Source organism: Lissotriton helveticus, chromosome 3_1 (assembly GCF_964261635.1).
Source record: "Lissotriton helveticus chromosome 3_1, aLisHel1.1, whole genome shotgun sequence".
Taxonomy (NCBI): Eukaryota; Metazoa; Chordata; class Amphibia; order Caudata; family Salamandridae; genus Lissotriton; species Lissotriton helveticus.
In genome coordinates this window covers 1,020,000,587-1,020,018,092 of record NC_136061.1, presented here as the reverse complement: position 1 = coordinate 1,020,018,092, position 17,506 = coordinate 1,020,000,587, and the positions used below count along the sequence as shown (strand labels likewise).

Below are 17,506 nucleotides of genomic sequence, written 5' to 3'. Positions count from 1 at the left end.
ATGTCATGTTTGCCACGGATCACTGACTAAATATCGAGGGACAAAATATAGACTACCCAAAATATCGATGCCAAAATATCGACAGACAAAATATCAAATTCCTATCTACAAACAGGTAAGTACCAAAATATCAAATCCAAAATATCGTTTAAAAATATATACTTTGTAAAAATATCGAATTTCTTAAAAATAATGTAAATTTAAAAAAATATTAAAAATAAATAGCTAAAATATACTCAAAAATACTTAAATTACCTTAAAATTATGAAATAATTAATTTAACTTAAAAAAAACATACAATCATATATGTTAAAACATATATATATATTAACATAATATTAATAAAAAATACACAATATTACTACCGTAGGATAGCGGGAGTGTACAAATTACTATTCCCACTCCTGGAAGTGCAACAGTAGGGAAAGCGTTGGATAGCGTAGGGGTAAAAATTACTATTCCCACTCCAAAGAGTGCAACAGTAGGGAAAGCATTGGATAGCGTAGGGGTAAAAATTACTATTCCCACTCCAGAGAGTGCAACAGTAGGGAAAACATTGGATAGCGTAGGGGTAAAAATTATTATTCCCACTCCAGAGAGTGCAACAGTAGGGAAAGCGTTGGATAGCGTAGGGGTAAGAATTACTATTCCCACTCCAGAGAGTGAAACAGTAGGGAAAACGTTGGATAGCGTAGGGGTAAAAATTACTATTCCCACTCCAGTGAGTGCAACAGTAGGGAAAGCGTTGGATAGCGTAGGGGTAAAAATTACTATTCCCACTCCAGAGAGTGCAACAGTAGGGAAGGCGTTGGATAGCGTAGGGGTAAAAATTACTATTCCCACTCCATAGAGTGCAACAGTAGGGAAAGCGTTGGATAGCGTAGGGGTAAAAATTACTATTCCTACTCCAGAGAGTGCAACAGTAGGGAAACCGTTGGATAGCGTAGGGGTAAAAATTACTATTCCCACTCCAGAGAGTGCAACAGTAGGGAAAGCGTTGGATAGCGTAGGGGTAAAAATTACTATTCCCACTCCAGAGAGTGCAACAGTAGGGAAAGCGTTGGATAGCGTAGGGGTAAACATTACTATTCCCACTCCAGAGAGTGCAACAGTAGGGAAAACGTTAGATAGCGTAGGGGTAAAAATTACTATTCCCACTCCAGTGAGTGCAACAGTAGGGAAAGCGTTGGATAGCGTAGGGGTAAAAATTACTATTCCCACTCCAGAGAGTGCAACAGTAGGGTAGGCGTTGGATAGCGTAGGGGTAAAAATTACTATTCCCACTCCAGAGAGTGCATCCGTATGGAAAGCGTTGGGTAGCGTAGGGCTAAAAATTACTATTCCCACTCCAGAGAGTGCAACAGTAGGGAAAGCGTTGGATAGCGTAGGGGTAAAAATGACTATTCCCACTCCAGTGAGTGCAACAGTAGGGAAAGCGTTGGATAGCATAGGGGTACATTTTACTATTCCCACTCTAGTGAAAATAAATTAGTATAATTCACATTATTATAAATTAATCAATTAATAAAAATTAATTACCAATTAAGAATTAATTAATTACCAATTAAAAATTAATTAACAATTTATTAAAAATAAATACCAATAAATAAATTAACATATTTAATTAATTATAATTAAATTACTTCCCACCCTATTCCCCTATAAAACCACAACCCGCTACAGAACATAAATAAATATTATTCACATAATTATCAATTAATCAATTAATAAAAATTAATTATCAATTAAGACTTAATTAATTACCAATTAAAAATTCATTAACAATGTATTAAAAAAATACCAATGAATTAATTAACATATTGAATTAATTATAATTAAATTACTTCCCACCCTATTCCCCTATAAAACCACAACCCGCTACAGAATTAAATTACGCAAAAATTAAATACCATAAAATTAATTACTTAAAATAAATTACAAAAAAATATACACTTTTCACACATATACTAACATACAAAACACTTAAAAAAATTCGATATTATTAAAAATTCGATATTTTTAATAACCTATATTATGTAATTCGATATTTTGACTTTCTATATTTTTAAAATCGATATTACATTACTTGCCTTAAAAACGATATTTTGATGTCTATATTCTGTCCATTCGATATTTTGTCCATTCTATATTTTGGAGTCGATATTTGTGTTACTCGATATTTTGGACTCGATATTTTGACCATATACTGTTTGCCACTATCACAAATGTTAGGTGACCTTATCTTTCTAAGAACGGAGAAAGTGTCAAGTCATATGTCTAATGACATAGATATAAAACCTGATGCGACAACAGTCTGGGACAAGTGTCTACTTATCACCATGTCAAGGTCAAATAAGAACAAATACAGACATATAGTCACAATAGTGTAGTCTGAATTCATGTCCTTTCACCTTGTAAGTTCATAAGGAAATGTCTGTGAAGTACACCTTGGCGCACATAATTTATGTCAGACATTCCTAAACTAAATTGCGACAAATTGTGAGTCACAATTTGCGAGTCGCAAAATCCAATCTAATCCAGTGTCTCAGACTCAGAGTCTGTCGCAATTTGCGTCCCCATTGGGAATGGCTGGCACTCCCACGGATGGTGGCCGGCTGGGATCAGCAGACTACCATGTCTGGGACTGCTTTTAAATAAAGCATTTTTTTTTAATGCATCCCGTTTTCTTTAAAGGAAAACGGGATGTATTTAAAAAAAGAAAAAATAAACTTTTACGTTTTATTTTTTAAGGGCAGGCAGTGGTCCCTGGGACTATTAGGAAGGGACACCCTTGGAATGCCCTTTTCTAATAGTGAGTCGCTAACCCTATTTTGCAAGTGCCTAATTTATTAGCGACTTGCAAAATAGGGTTAGTACATTGTGCCACAGTTTATTGCGGTCGCAACGGGTCAAATGCCCCTTTGCAACCATAATAAACGGTCGTACATCTGGCCCTTAGATTATAAGGAATTCTATTTGACCACTTGTCAGGAGAGGTCCTTGCTTAGATTATCGCACTAGATTCTGCCAGGAAATGGTTTCATCTACTGTTAACTCACTTCGAAGATGCTACATCTCGTCTGATGCTGATAAAGCCAAGTCCTGGAGGAAGGCAGTTACCACAGCGCGTGTTTGCACTTTGCAGGAAACATTACCTTCATGTCTCTGCTGATAACGACAGCTCTTGCTGTCAACAAGGTATGCAGTGCATCAATTCTCCCTGAGAAACCTTAGACTGCTAGTTTCTTTACTCTTCAAGCTCCGTTAGCGTAGCGCATAGAAGTAGGTTTTAGGGCAATAGGTTTTAGATGACATTTTAATTATGTTAGAAATGTTAATTTTATTCTCGTTCTTCACAACGTGCTTTTTTGCTCTTTTTATGATATCCTCTGTACTTATTTTAGATGTGCCGAGATTCCGAATCACCTCATTGTAATAAATGCTTTTATCTAATATTCTTCTTAATGCATTGTGTGTGTATGATATTGAGAACAACAAAATAGGTTTGTTTCTGTTACCACGGTGCCTCTGATTATGTTGCAGGGATTGTTAGTAACCTAAGAGCAATAACTATACTTCAATTATGTATTGGATGGGGTTCTGCAGAGCTACAATAATCCGTCTTTCACATTCAGCGCTGGTGCATTGGACTGAGTTAACTGTGTCAACTGTGGGTGGGAAAGCAGCCCTTGTAGAATTACCCCACAGTTGTAAACAACTTGTCCTGTGCCTTAAGGACCAGCTTTATGCTTGCCTGTCAAGACAAGTGTGCCCTGTGAGAAGGAGGAATGAGCCTGGAGGGCGCAAGGCCCAGCAGGAATCCTGGCGAGTGTATTATGGCAACTAACATATGAGGTCCATTCAGGACCAGTGTTGCCGGAGGGACATCGCTCTCTTGTGGCATTCAGCAACCCTGGGCAGGGCTACCGTGAAGTTGCGGTATGTCGACTGGTAGCACTAATCTAGTTGAGGCTGTGACATGTGACCATGACTGACGTGAGCCAGGAAGAGGGCCACTGGGTTTGTCGGAGCTGTCGTTCTTGCAGCTGAGAATATGTGTTGTCACCTGAAACTTTGGGCTGTCGTCCATTTCTGTGACCCCTGGAGGCCACTAAAACTGTTGGGGCTGCTGCCCGGATGATCTGACCTGATTGGGTCTGATGCCCTCATCTGTGAGCCCTGTATGCCAGGAGAGGGCGACGAAGACCAATGGGGCCATCACCTTGTCGGAGGAGTCCCCATGACTAGAGGAGCAGCTGAGGAACAAGTCTAGAAGTTACCTGCATAGATGCTGCTGCTTCACTAACTCATAGGCTGTAACCACAAAGAAGAAAGACTGCAGCAACAAGAAGCAACACCATCGGCGGTCGCCCAGCCCCAGTATACTGATCCTGCTGACTGCAGGAAGGGTGCAGTGCGAGTTGCACAGTGTGGAGCACCGAGGAGAGAAGTACCTCAGCTCCTGGACTCTTCTAAAGACCGTAGTTGAGGCAAGGGGGAAACAGGGCTGTACACCCATGTGAGAATTGTTGTAGCTGGGTAGTTTACCACCCAGAGAGGCGTGAAACGTTCAAGGCCAAAGCCAGACTTTGATGTACATTGAATGAATGAATGAATGGTATTTAATTTAGCTCTCTGCTACTCAACAAGAGTGTCCCAGTACTGTGGGAGCAAGGCAGGATCTGTGGCACAACTAATTCTTGAAAAGCCTAGTTTTTAGATGTTTTTTAAAGGTAGCCAGGTCAGTTATGCCTCTAAATGATGCTGGTAACCTGTTCTAAGCCGGTGCGCCCAAAAACCAGAAAGATCTGCCACCCATTCGGGTCAAGCGGACTTAAGGGGTGTGGACGAGATCGTAAGACGAGGATCTTAGAGTCCGCACTGGAACGTAACGATTTATGTGCTTGTTGAAATAGCTGGCTTCTAAGCAATGAAGGGCTTTGAAAAATATCAGCAGAGCTTTGAACTTGATTCTTTCCTTCATTCGCAACCAGTGTAAGGTTTTAAGGATGGGGGTCATGTGGGACCTGAGTTTGGGTCTTAAAATCACCCTGGCCGTGGCATTTTGCACCACTTGTAAACGTTGAATGAGATAACCTGGTAGGCCCAAGTACAAGACATTGGCATAGTCCAGTCTTGACATCACCAGGGCTTGGACCACAATCTTCCTGATATCTAATGATAGAAGTGGAAGGAATTTTTTTAGCATACGAAGTATGCTGAAAACAGGAACCTACCACAGCTTGCACCTGGGACTTCATGGAAAGGGCACAATCAATGAAGATACCCAGATTTATTACCAGGGTTTGTGCTGAAAGGGGAGGAGATAGCTCCTCTGGCCACCATAAACTCCAGTTGCTCACTACTGGCTAGCCAAAGAAGACAATCTCAGATTTATCCGGATTGCATTTCAACTGATTAATTTTAAGCCAATTAAAAACCTTTGCGAGACAGGATCTAATATTGTCACTGTCAAAGTCGACACCTTATTCACAGGTGAAAATCAGTTGAGTATTGACAGCGTAGGATATAATCTTAGCACCGTAATACTCTACTAAAGTTGCAAGAGGAGACATATATAGATTGAAAAGAGTGGGGCTAAGTATGGAGCCCTGAAGTTGAAGTTGAAGTTGAAAGGATTTGTTAAGCGCACGTTGACCAGGCGGTTTCTTGGCTCTGGGGTACTCCTACCTTTATGCTAGGCATGGGAGATAAAAAAGGAGGTTAATCCAGATTTCCTGGTATCTGTCTTCCAGGAAAGAGGTCATCCAGGCCAGAGCTGTCCCACCAATGCCTAAGTGCCTCAATCTATTAAGAAGCCTCTCGCGAGGGACTGTGTCGAAAGTGCTGATAGGTCTAGTAATATCAGAACGGCCCTGCCACCCTGATCCAGTTTTTCCTTAATGTGCTCTGTCACTTCCAACAGGGCAGACTCAGTGCTATGATTTGCCTTGAAACCTGATTGGGACATTTGCAGCAAATTGTGGCCTTCTACATGTTACAAGATCATTTTATTAACATGTTTCTCCAAAACATTAGCGAGGGCCAGGAGGAGGGAAATAGGCCTATAATTAGCCGGATCATTCTGATTGGTGGATGGTTTTTTCAGGAATGGTAAGATTTTTGCCTGCTTCCAAATATGCGGCACTATGCCTGTGGAAAGGAATGAATTAAGTATGTTATTAACTAGGGGATTAATCGTAGGGGCTAAAGAAACTAGTAATTTAGGTGGACAGGCATCTGTTGGTGAGCCAGACTTAAGGCTTTTAACATAAGCAAGTGACTCTCCTAGTTGTAGTTCAGGGAGCTCTGATAATTCAGGAGGCTGCAAAGAGCTGGACTTCTCATTCAGAGGTTCATATAAGACATAGTCCTCTGCAGTGGTTTTATAAAAAGACTGTTTGATTGTGGTGATTTTATTATAGCAGGATAGAGCCACCTGCTCGTTCCAATCAGCTGAATGAGCGAAGTCTTTCTTAACCGCCTCAAAGGAGGTAAAGGATTTTACAATATAAAATATTCCCTTTCCCTTATTTTGAGCCATTTCAATCTTTGCCTGGAAATAATTTTTCTTGACCTCTTTCACTTGTGAATAGTAGGATTTTAAGGCGGCTTTATAAACCTTCCTGTCTTCAAGTGAGTAAAATTTGCGCCATTTCCTTTCAAGACCTCTACAAATATTTTTGCTAGTTCTTAGAGATTCATTGAACCATGGGGAGGGGGGAGTGGTCATTTTTGAGGTGCGAGAGGTCAGCGGGCAGCCCTATCTAAGTTGGAGCGTAGCCAGGAATCGAGCGCAGGGGCATCAATTTCCGGTATACCGGATAGCGCAGGGGTGTAGAGTTCTAAAGCCTCCGCCAATGCTGGTAGTGATATTTTGTGTAGGGCTCTGAAATTAGGGTCTGCCATTGTTGCTTTGGGTAAAGAGTCTCAGCTTAAGCTTGGTATGTTAAAACTGATCAAAAAGTGATCCCACCATATAATAGGGGACAGGCGGTCTGTCACCAAGTCCACGTTGCTAAATATTTGGTCAAGAGTGTGACCCTTGTTATGTGCTACTGCATGCAGCACCATGAGTCACCTCCTAGTATCAGAGATGCAGAATATATCGTGGAAGAGGAGGGGAGAGAGTGAGATAGGGCCCGCATTTGGGAACACAGCCCTGACAAGCACCAGAGCACTAGTCTTGAGACACTTCTGTGTTTGATTCTTTAATGTGCTGTATTTAGCATTTGTAATAAATACAGCTTTTTACACTAAAGTTGAGTGTTGGACTGGACAATCATTTTACTGTGGTCACTGGGGGAAGTTTTTTGAGCTATGAGCCCTTAGATATCGTGCACTTACCTTCCTCAGAAGAGTCTTGGACTGCTCGACCCACGTTATCACTGAGAGTCAAGTGCTGAAAGTGTGGTAGTTAGCCCAGTTACTAAGAACCTATAGGAGGTTGGGCCAAAGGATATCAGGAGTAAAAGGCCACTACCCTCACATTGGGCCCAGTCGCTCCTGCTTGCCCCTTGGGCCTCTTGAAGGGGTTCTGATACTGATATTACCACAAACATTGCCTGTAGCAAGTACAAGTGCATGGAGTCTCCGATACTTTGCAAGATACCTGTGCAGGATGTCTTTATAAGCTCAAAACTGCTCGATTTGAGACTGAGGATCAATTTCTTATCTATCTGATTCGCTAATGGGGGCAACCAGTTTTTTGCTGCCTGGGCCTAATTCCTGTCCCAGTCTGATCCTGTCTACATTAGCCTATAGTTCAGCTAGGATTATCAAAAGGAATCAAGTAAAATCTTTGGGAAAGGCCTCCCAAAAGGTATACCAAAGCTTTGCCACTGGACATGGACCCTGCTTTGCATACTCAGAAGTAACAAAGATAAGCATCACCTGCTTTGTCTAATTAAAGTGTAAAGTAGTTATTCAATAATGAAAATAGGACAAAATACAATGCCTTGGCCACTTCTCCCACATTTTTAGGGAAATCTGACTAGGCAGGGAAAGCAGTTATCCCTGCCTCAACTTATTGTGGACCATAGCCCATCCTGAAAACAACAATGGGTGAATATTACATTAGGGCAACCGAGAAGCAAATCAAGGTTAAACCTTTGAAAGAATATGACATAAGTGCAATGTGAGTACCTGCCATCGGGTCATGTTGGATTCAAATGAAAAGGTTTATGACGCTCCCGAGGATGGTGTCAAAATAAAATAAAATGTGTTGATTATGTGCCCATCGAGTAAACATTTATAATCTATTTGAGGAACTGTGTATTGATTTATGAAAATGCAATTACAAAAATTCTCAAATTCCATTTGTAATATGGGCTGAATACAGGAAAAGCAAATGCCAACTGCACATTAAATGGAAGTATGGGATTGCCTTGGTGATCAAAAAAATGGGGCCCATGACCAACTGGTGAGTCAAGTGCTACTTAACTGGGTTACAAAGAAGGTGCCCACAATCTCTTTGTCCCTATTTTCAAAATAATGACAGAACCGCAAATAACATGAACCGCAAAGATAAAAGGGGTACAAGTAGTCTGCAAGACAGTGGAAGAAATTCAAAGCATTGCTTGACATCAACTGCTCTTCTGTTCGTTTTGTGCAACAAAGTAAATGTTCAGAAATCTGCAGTGAAGTTTCTATGTAAATAAACTAGGCCCTCAGTATGGGTTACACCATTAAAGTTGATTAAATACTTTTTATACTCCGGGAGCACAATTCAGCAAACATTAAAATAAAATAAAAAAATTATAAGGAAAGATGGGAGGAACCTTTGGACCAAATGAGTTCAAAAATATACTAGGACTCTCGAAGAAGGTGGGATCTAGCACTTACATCTACAGCAGTCTTGTTATATCATAACTACTGTGCATTGAATCCTTCAAGAAGCAATTTAGACGTCGCACAGGTTGCCTCAGCAACATATGTGATAGTCAGTGCTCTAGTCCACCCTCGTCTTACCATCATGTTCAAAGTTACAAAACTGGACTGAGGAAACAACTTTTTCAATGCTGTTTGTAATGGTTATGAACCGTTACATCGGCTTCTTACCGAGTACACACATAGAGTCCTATTGAAAAAGACATGTGAGAGTATTGGATCACTGAAACAATGGCAAAAATATAGACCTACAAAAATATCGAGTAAAAAATATAGAATGCCAAAATATCGACTTCCTATCTTCAAACAGGTAAGTACAAAAATATCGAATCAAAAATATAGACCTACAAAAATATAGATAGTCAAAATATCGAATTTTTTAAATAGTTAAAAGTAATTTTAAATTAATGAAATAATACATATAACTAACTTAAACATACTTAAAATACTTAAACAACATTAAAATTAATAAATAATTAATATAAATAAAAATAAATGAGGAGGAATTTCGCGGGCATCCAAGATGGTCGCGTGAGCACAGAGCTCCCCGGACCTGCGACCCCCTTCGCAAATATCCTGACTACATTCTGATTCTGAAGATGGACTTTTGTTGACAAACTCTCGCTGATCTCAATATTCTTTGAAGAACTGAAATCGGACGTTGGGATCCACTTCTACACCGTCTGGAACTTCTGCGGCCCACCCCGAGCCGATCCGGGGTCTCCGTTGCTTGGCAGGCCGAGGAGTAGTTTAACAACAACAGCCGAAGGGGTCCCCTCCCAGCCGACCTCAGCGTAACTTTCTGTTTCGTTTTCTACTCCCGGCTCAGCTCTCTTGCTGCGCCGCTCGGATCGACCCTTTTGCTGGCCTGGTGTCACTACACTGCTGTGCGCTGTCCCTGTTGAGTGCCTCGTCTCCAGCTTTATTGGCACCTACGCTACTTTGGTCCGGTTCTGCTGTCTTTTTGGCCTTTCTACACCCGGCCATTTTCACCAGGTCGCGCGGGCCCCTTCGGGGTCCCTTCTCTAATATGACCGCCAGACCTGACTCTGAGAGACGCAAGACCAAGACACCTCTCCGTGGGGGACACACCCAGACGAATATTATGGACCATTACTCTCATTTAAAGGGGTCCCCCAGAGGTGCTGGCCGCACTCCTGACGACCCTAAGGCCGATTCTGCTGCGACCTCAGAAGTATCGCTGCAAGACGTCATGAGTGCCATCACCAGTATGAAGGCCTCCATGGGACAGCAGTATGAGGCCCTTGCCTCTAAGATCGACACGGTGGCAGTTGATGTCACGCTGATTAGAGCAGATCTGGCGAAGACTAACGAGAGGGTCAAGGCGCTGGATTTGAAGACTTCCAGTCTGATCACGGATGTCACGGACGCACAGACCAAGATCGGTAACTTGCGTTCTTCTCACGATGTGATGGCCCGTCGCCTCGAGGATTATGAAAATAGGGCCCGTCGTAACAATGTGCGCCTTATCGGTGTCCCTGAAAGTCCCGAGACCTCTGCGACCGACCTTCTCGTGGAAGGCCTGGTCACGAACTATCTCGCTCCCGCCGGACTTAGCAAATTCTTTGCTGTTGAACGGGCACATCGAGTCCCAGGCGGTAAGGCGAAGCTGGGTGCCCCCCCGAGACCCATTATTGCAAGACTATTCCACTTTCGGGACAGAGATGCTATCCTTCAAGCCTCTCGGGACAAAGGCCCTGTGAAGTTCGAAAATTCCACCGTGACCTTCTATCCCGACTTTACCCCGCTTGTTCAGCGGCAGAGGCTGGGGTTTTAGGGAGTAAAGAGACGACTTCGGGATTTGGGCCTCAAATACGCCATGTTGTTTCCGACCAGACTTCGGATCGAGTATGAGGAACGCACGTTTTTCGCCCGGACAATGTTAGTGACTAGCTCTATTCTTTGCCCAAGAGAGACGATTTATCCGGACACCCCGGTGGCCCCGACGGTGGTGCGCCGGAGTGAGACACTGTGGATCCTGGCGTCTGAACTTTCCAACTATTTCAGCTGAGTCTGGACATTGGTTTTCTTGTTCTTATTTTAGATCGGCCCGAGGGTGGCGGGGGGCGAATGGGGACTCCTCCTCCTCCAGGGTTCTTTGTGTAGATTAGTTTTATGGCGGGGCGGCAGGCACACTGCAAGTTGGGGTGGCTTATGAGTCGTACGCAGGGGTGCAGGGTGGGGGGTGTTGTAACGGGGTTAAGTTGGGAGGTGCTGGGGGGGTGTTTGTGTGACTTTTTCTCTTCACAAGGCATCGCATTGTTTTTTTCATTTGCTCTGGTCGTTGGGTCTTGTGTGGGGGGTGCTCTGCCCTTTTCTTGGGGATGGGGGTGGCGAGTTGAGACTGCTGTCCTGGAATGTCAATGGGTTGGGAGACAGGATAAAGCGAGGGGTTGTGTTACAGTTCCTTAGACACCATTCCCCTGACATTGTCCTTCTGCAGGAAACGCATCTAATAGGTAATGCTTGTCAGGCCATGAATAGACGTGGATATCGGCTGGTGGCTCACTCTGGGTTTACTTCTGGCTCCAGGGGGGCGGGCATTCTCATCAGGTTCTCTCTCCCTTTTGAAATCGATGAAGTGACGCTTGACAACAGGGGGCGCTATGCTGCGCTCACTGGTAGGTGGGAGGGGAAGACACTGTCCATACTTTCGGTATGGACAGGCCTCAACTTATGCCGATCTTGGCAGGGTTATATTAGGGCTTCCTGAGGGCCTCCTGATCCTCGGCGGGGATTTTAATTCCGTGGTTTCTGGCACTTCTGATCATTGTCCCCCTAGGGATTTGGCTAGGTCCCATATGTGGCTGGGTGACTTGCTCGAAACCTTTGGGCTGATAGACAGTTGGAGGTTGATGCATCCTACGCAGTTGCAACACACCTTACATTCTGGGGCCCATGGCAGTCTCTCCAGGCTAGATTATTTTTTGATGCCTTCGGCCCAATCCTCCTCCATTAGAGAAGTTTGTCATCTCCCTAGAGGTATTTCTGATCATTCCCCTTTGTGGCTTTGTTTTGAGGTCGGGGTGGGCAGTGAGGGTAGAGTTGCCCCTATTAATCCTTGGTACTTCCGCATTCCCAAAACCCGCTCTGAACTTGTGAAAGCTATTGACCATTACTTTACTGAAAATGTGGGGTCTGTTTCTTCTTCTGTTTCATTGTGGGAAGCTTTTAAGACGGTTATTCGTGGGCACTCTCTGTCGCTAATTGCTGCCGCCAAGAAGGCTAACAATGTGGAACTTGTATGCTTGGAAACCGAAATAACTGTACTAGAGAATGATCTTGAATCGGGAGTGACTCGCGCAAAGCTGCATTCCCTCAGTTTGAAACAAGCCGATTACAGAGCTCTCGTTACTGATGCAGCGAAAGTGATGAATAGAGAGCAGCAGGGCAGGTTGTATGATATGGGGGACAAGGCCGGTAAATTGCTTGCGTGGTTGGACAAGAAAGAGAGAGTGAACCGCGTTGTCCCGGTGATTGAGAGGCTTGACGGTGAGTGTGTTATTGACCCTGTCGGGATCGTTCAGTGTTTCGTGGACCACTTTAAAACAGTGTATGCCTCGGTCTGTGATAGAGATGAGGAGGACTCCCACCTGTTGTTACGGGACATTGCATTGCCCTGTCTTTCTGACGCTGATAGAGACCTCATGGAGGCCCCTCTTACGGTGGATGAAGTCGCGGTTGCTATCCGTTCCCTTCGTTCTGGCAAGGCAATGGGCCCCAATGGTTTGCCCATTGAATTGTACAAACTGCGACCTGACAAAATGGTGCTCTACATAAGGGAGATGTTCCTTGAGGCTTTGGATTCTGGTTCCCTCCCCGCCGATCAGCGACTTGCTACCATCGTAGTCATCCATAAAGAGGGCAAGCCGTGTGATCGCTGTGCGTCGTACAGGCCCATTTCTTTACTTAATGCGGAATCTAAAATTCTGGCTAAGTTGTTGGCTAATCGTCTGATTAAGGTGATCGGGGACTTGATCCAACCGGACCAGTCCGGTTTCATCCCACACCGAAACACCGCCCTTAATCTTCGTAGACTCCATGGAGTTCTCGCGAGGGCTGGGACGCTCACTGAATCGGCCATTTTGGCTTCCCTTGACGCTACCATGGCTTTCGATACTATCGAGTGGCCCTACCTTTGGGCGGCCCTCTCGAAGTTTGGATTTGGCCCGGTGTTCATCGCTTGGGTGAAACTCCTTTACGAGAAGCCCTTGGCCCAGGTGGTGGTTAACAGGAAGGTGTCCGGTGTTTTTACACTTGGGCGTGGCACTCGCCAAGGTTGCCCGCTGTCTCCACTGCTCTTTGCCCTCGCTCTAGAACCATTAGCGGAATGGCTCCGTTGGGAGCCTTCAATGAGGGGCATTCGGTGGACTCCTGATTTTGAGGGTCATGTCTCGCTATACGCAGACGATATCCTTCTCTACCTTACCTCCCCCCGGAAGTCTCTGAATGTACTTTTCGACGTTCTGACCTCCTTCGGAAAGAACTCGGGTTTCGTTATCAATTTGACTAAATCCTGTGTCTACGTTTTGGCAGGAGGTCTCCCTCCATTGCCTCGTAGATTTCCAATTCAAGTAACTGAGACTGGCTTTAAGTACTTGGGGATTTATGTGTCCTTGAACCCCAGTGTGCGCTATGAGCGTAATCTGTTGCCCCCTCTTCAACGGCTGAAGCTTGATGTTGCACGATGGTGTAAGTTGCCACTGTCACCGCTAGGTTGTGCGGCTCTTTTTAAGAAGATGTCGCTGCCCAGATTCTTGTACGCACTTCAGAACTCATTTGACCCTGTCCCTTCGGATTATTTTCGTGAAGTGGAGAGCCTACAGAGACGACTGGTCTGGGACGGGCATGCGCGCATTGTTTTCTCCAAACTCACGCTTCCGTGGTATGATGGTGGCATTGCCCTCCCGGACATCAGGCGCTACTACTGGGCTTCTCAGCTGAGTGCGGTCAACCACGCGACTTATGCTCCCGGTCCTGCCCCGGCTTTCGCAATGGATAAATATCTTCTGCCGGGGGGTAATTTCACCAGGGCGCTATATTCCAAGAGGCTCTATAGAACACTGGCCGGACCCACTAAAATTGCTGTACGGGTGTGGCATGACGCGAATGCGGCATTGGGGTGGTGTGATAGACTTACCCGCGCAACCCCTTTGTATGAGTCTGAAGGTTTGGGTGATTTGTGGAGAACGAAAGGCTTTGATAAATGGGATATGATTGGTATAAGCAAGGTGGGTGACCTCTGGTCTAAAGGTAACGTTAAGTCCTTTGAGGTTCTAAAGGCGGAATACGAGCTCGGTGACACAGAATTCTTTAGATATGCTCAGGTCCGCCATGCCCTATTGTCAGTTTTTGCTGTGGGTACCGATATTCCTGAGTCCTCCCCTCTTGAGGACCGTATCCTAGATGGCCATGTGCCCGACAGCACAATTTCATTGATCTACAAGAAGCTGATCAATAATAGGGCCGATCTGTTTGTGCGCCTCAGGGCTTTGTGGACTGCTGACGGATTAGAACTAGACGATGAGGACTGGCAATCGGCTCTGTCCTAGCCTAAGGAGGTTGCCATACCTGCTCGCCTTAGATTCGTCCAACTTAAGATCCTCCATTGCGTGTATGTTACTGGTCCGAGTCTGGTTCGTATGGGCTATTCTTCAGACGGGTTGTGTAAGCGTGGCTGCGGTATGACTGGTACCTTCCTCCACATTCTGTGGGAATGTCCGGAGGTGGTTGAGTTTTGGTCCCGAGTGCATGTGGTGATGGAAAGGGTCACTGGTGTGCCGCTGCTGCCTGAAGCCAGGCCTTGTCTTTTGAATGTCTGGGAACCCAACGATTACAACACGTCACAGGTTCATTGGGCGACCCTTGGTAATATGATTGCGAAGAGGGATATTGCGCAGCTCTTGGGCTCCCATAGGCCGCCTACTGTACTGCAGTGGAAAGAAAACATGGATTGGTGCATGTTTCGGGAGAAAACTGTGTATTTGTCACGGGGCAGACCCAAGAAATGGGGCAGGATCTGGTCACAGTGGAACACATATCGTGGAAATGTATGTACTCCCCCACATGACTCATCTTCCGATGTCTCTTTGTCCCCCTAACTGACATTCCGTTTTTTATCAGTGACTGTATTATTGATTGTTTCCTTGCTGCCCCCTTCCCCCCCTCGAATATTGAATGCATTATACGTACTGTACAGTTGGAGCTCTGCCTGCACGTACTCATGACCATGTTTCACTGTATTAATGCCTTGTGAAGTTTGTTATTTTGTTTTTGAATGTTTTGAAATAAAAAATTAAAAAAAAATAAAAAATAAATAAATGTTTTAATACATACATATATATATATATAAGCCACTGGTGAAACTGAACTAATAGCGAACACCCGTAAAGAAATTGATCAAAGACTCGCAAAGTTGGAGCTAACTATTCAAGAGCGTAAAATTCATAAATCCGCAAGGGACAAAGAGGACTATGCGACGGGGCGTATTTTTACCTTCTCACGTAAATACGACTCATATAAACGCAAAGCCATGTCCGTCCAACAGAAAACGGGTGTGACTACTGATCAAGCGGCACCTTCGAGTTTTACTGTGACAAATGAAGACAACCTATCAGTAGCATCATTCAGTTGTACCGAGGACAGTTTGCCACATGCTGATGCAGGTTCTATTGATCTTACGAAGTTTTCAGTGGTTGATGAATTAAATGTTGTCAGCGAGGACCGGAGGTACTCTCTGCGCTCACGGAACAATCCTCCACAAGCAGGCAAAGCGGCAGTCAAAAACGCCGCCGTAGGAAACGAATTGCCAAAAAGTGGTGGAGGGCGAGGCAGAACTCGCAAGAATTGGAACAAATAACAAGTGAACATGATAACACAGTAATTAACTTGACAGATTTGACACTTTCTAGGGCGGAGGAACAACTCCTCTCTTTGGGACTTTCATACTGTCCGCCCAATGACTTCTCTTATGTTCAAGCACGTATCGATGTATTCAAATTTATTAGAAAAATTAAACTACAAAAGTATTTTTTGTTACATCCGGAAAATCCAAATACACGTGCGAATATTGCAGTGGCAACATCAGACGAGGAGTCTCTACAGGTCAAACATTTACAAGGATTGCAAACTTTGATTTCTTTAGCTAATGAAGACAGTTCGCAAACCAACCTTACAGTCAGTCGAGTTATTACTGTGAATCAACCACCAACTACTGCTTTTCGGGGCAAATCCACATTTCTGCCTTTGATGCCCAAAGACGCACTGGATGTGTTCAGTGACAGGATTATTACAGAACTTAAGACACTTAATAAATCGGTGCTGAGAAAGAAAAAACAATGTGATTTTAACAATGTGCAATATACTAAACTTGTTAAAAAGATTCAGGGTAATAATCAGGTGGTAGTGAAAAGTGCGGACAAGGGGGGAAACACAGTACTATGGGCCAAAACTCGCGCTGCAGACATAACAGCTACCTTGCTTTTAACCTTTTAACTTTGTTCGTGATTTGCGCTGAGCGCGAGCCTGTAATTTCTTTCTCCTTTGTTTTCCGCTTAGTGGGAATTGAGGGAGCAACTTACCCGCACTTAATTACGCTTGCACACCCACACTTGTGGGGTAGAAGGGACTCGGGGGCATTGTAGACTCCTCGCGCCGATTGGAGAGCGCCATCTTGGATTGGGGGAAGCTTTCTCTTGAGGGAGCGCCATCTTTGCTGAGGGAGAGCCACTCGCCCTGCCAGGACCCACGCATAGGAGGCGGAGGTTACTTAAGTAGCACCTCCTTCCTCGCTTGTTAGATCTTAGCCCCTGCACTTGCGCTGCACTCGCGCTGCAGACATAACAGCTACCTTGCTTTTAACCTTTTAACTTTGTTCGTGATTTGCGCTGAGCGCGAGCCTGTAATTTCTTTCTCCTTTGTTTTCCGCTTAGTGGGAATTGAGGGAGCAACTTACCCGCACTTAATTACGCTTGCACACCCACACTTGTGGGGTAGAAGGGACTCGGGGGCATTGTAGACTCCTCGCGCCGATTGGAGAGCGCCATCTTGGATAGGGGGAAGCTTTCTCTTGAGGGAGCGCCATCTTTGCTGAGGGAGAGCCACTCGCCCTGCCAGGACCCACGCATAGGAGGCGGAGGTTACTTAAGTAGCACCTCCTTCCTCGCTTGTTAGATCTTAGCCCCTGCACTTGCGCTGCACTCGCGCTGCAGACATAACAGCTACCTTGCTTTTAACCTTTTAACTTTGTTCGTGATTTGCGCTGAGCGCGAGCCTGTAATTTCTTTCTCCTTTGTTTTCCGCTTAGTGGGAATTGAGGGAGCAACTTACCTGCACTTAATTACGCTTGCACACCCACACTTGTGGGGTAGAAGGGACTCGGGGGCATTGTAGACTCCTCGCGCCGATTGGAGAGCGCCATCTTGGATTGGGGGAAGCTTTCTCTTGAGGGAGCGCCATCCTTGCTGAGGGAGAGCCACTCGCCCTGCCAGGACCCACGTGACCTGTTGGTCCGGCTTTTTAAGATGGCGGCCAGACAGGCGCGCAGTGACGGCGCGCAGGGGACGCGCCGTAGACGCGCCGGAGGTGCGCCAGAGGT

At 44.8% G+C, this 17,506-nt stretch overlaps 1 protein-coding gene across 1 annotated transcript in view; it reads right to left on the bottom strand.

The window, feature by feature from the left end:
* Positions 1-17,506, bottom strand: part of CHRNA1 (cholinergic receptor nicotinic alpha 1 subunit) — a 155,984-nt gene that overhangs the window by 120,841 nt on the left and 17,637 nt on the right. The gene's annotated exons all lie outside the window — the stretch shown is intronic.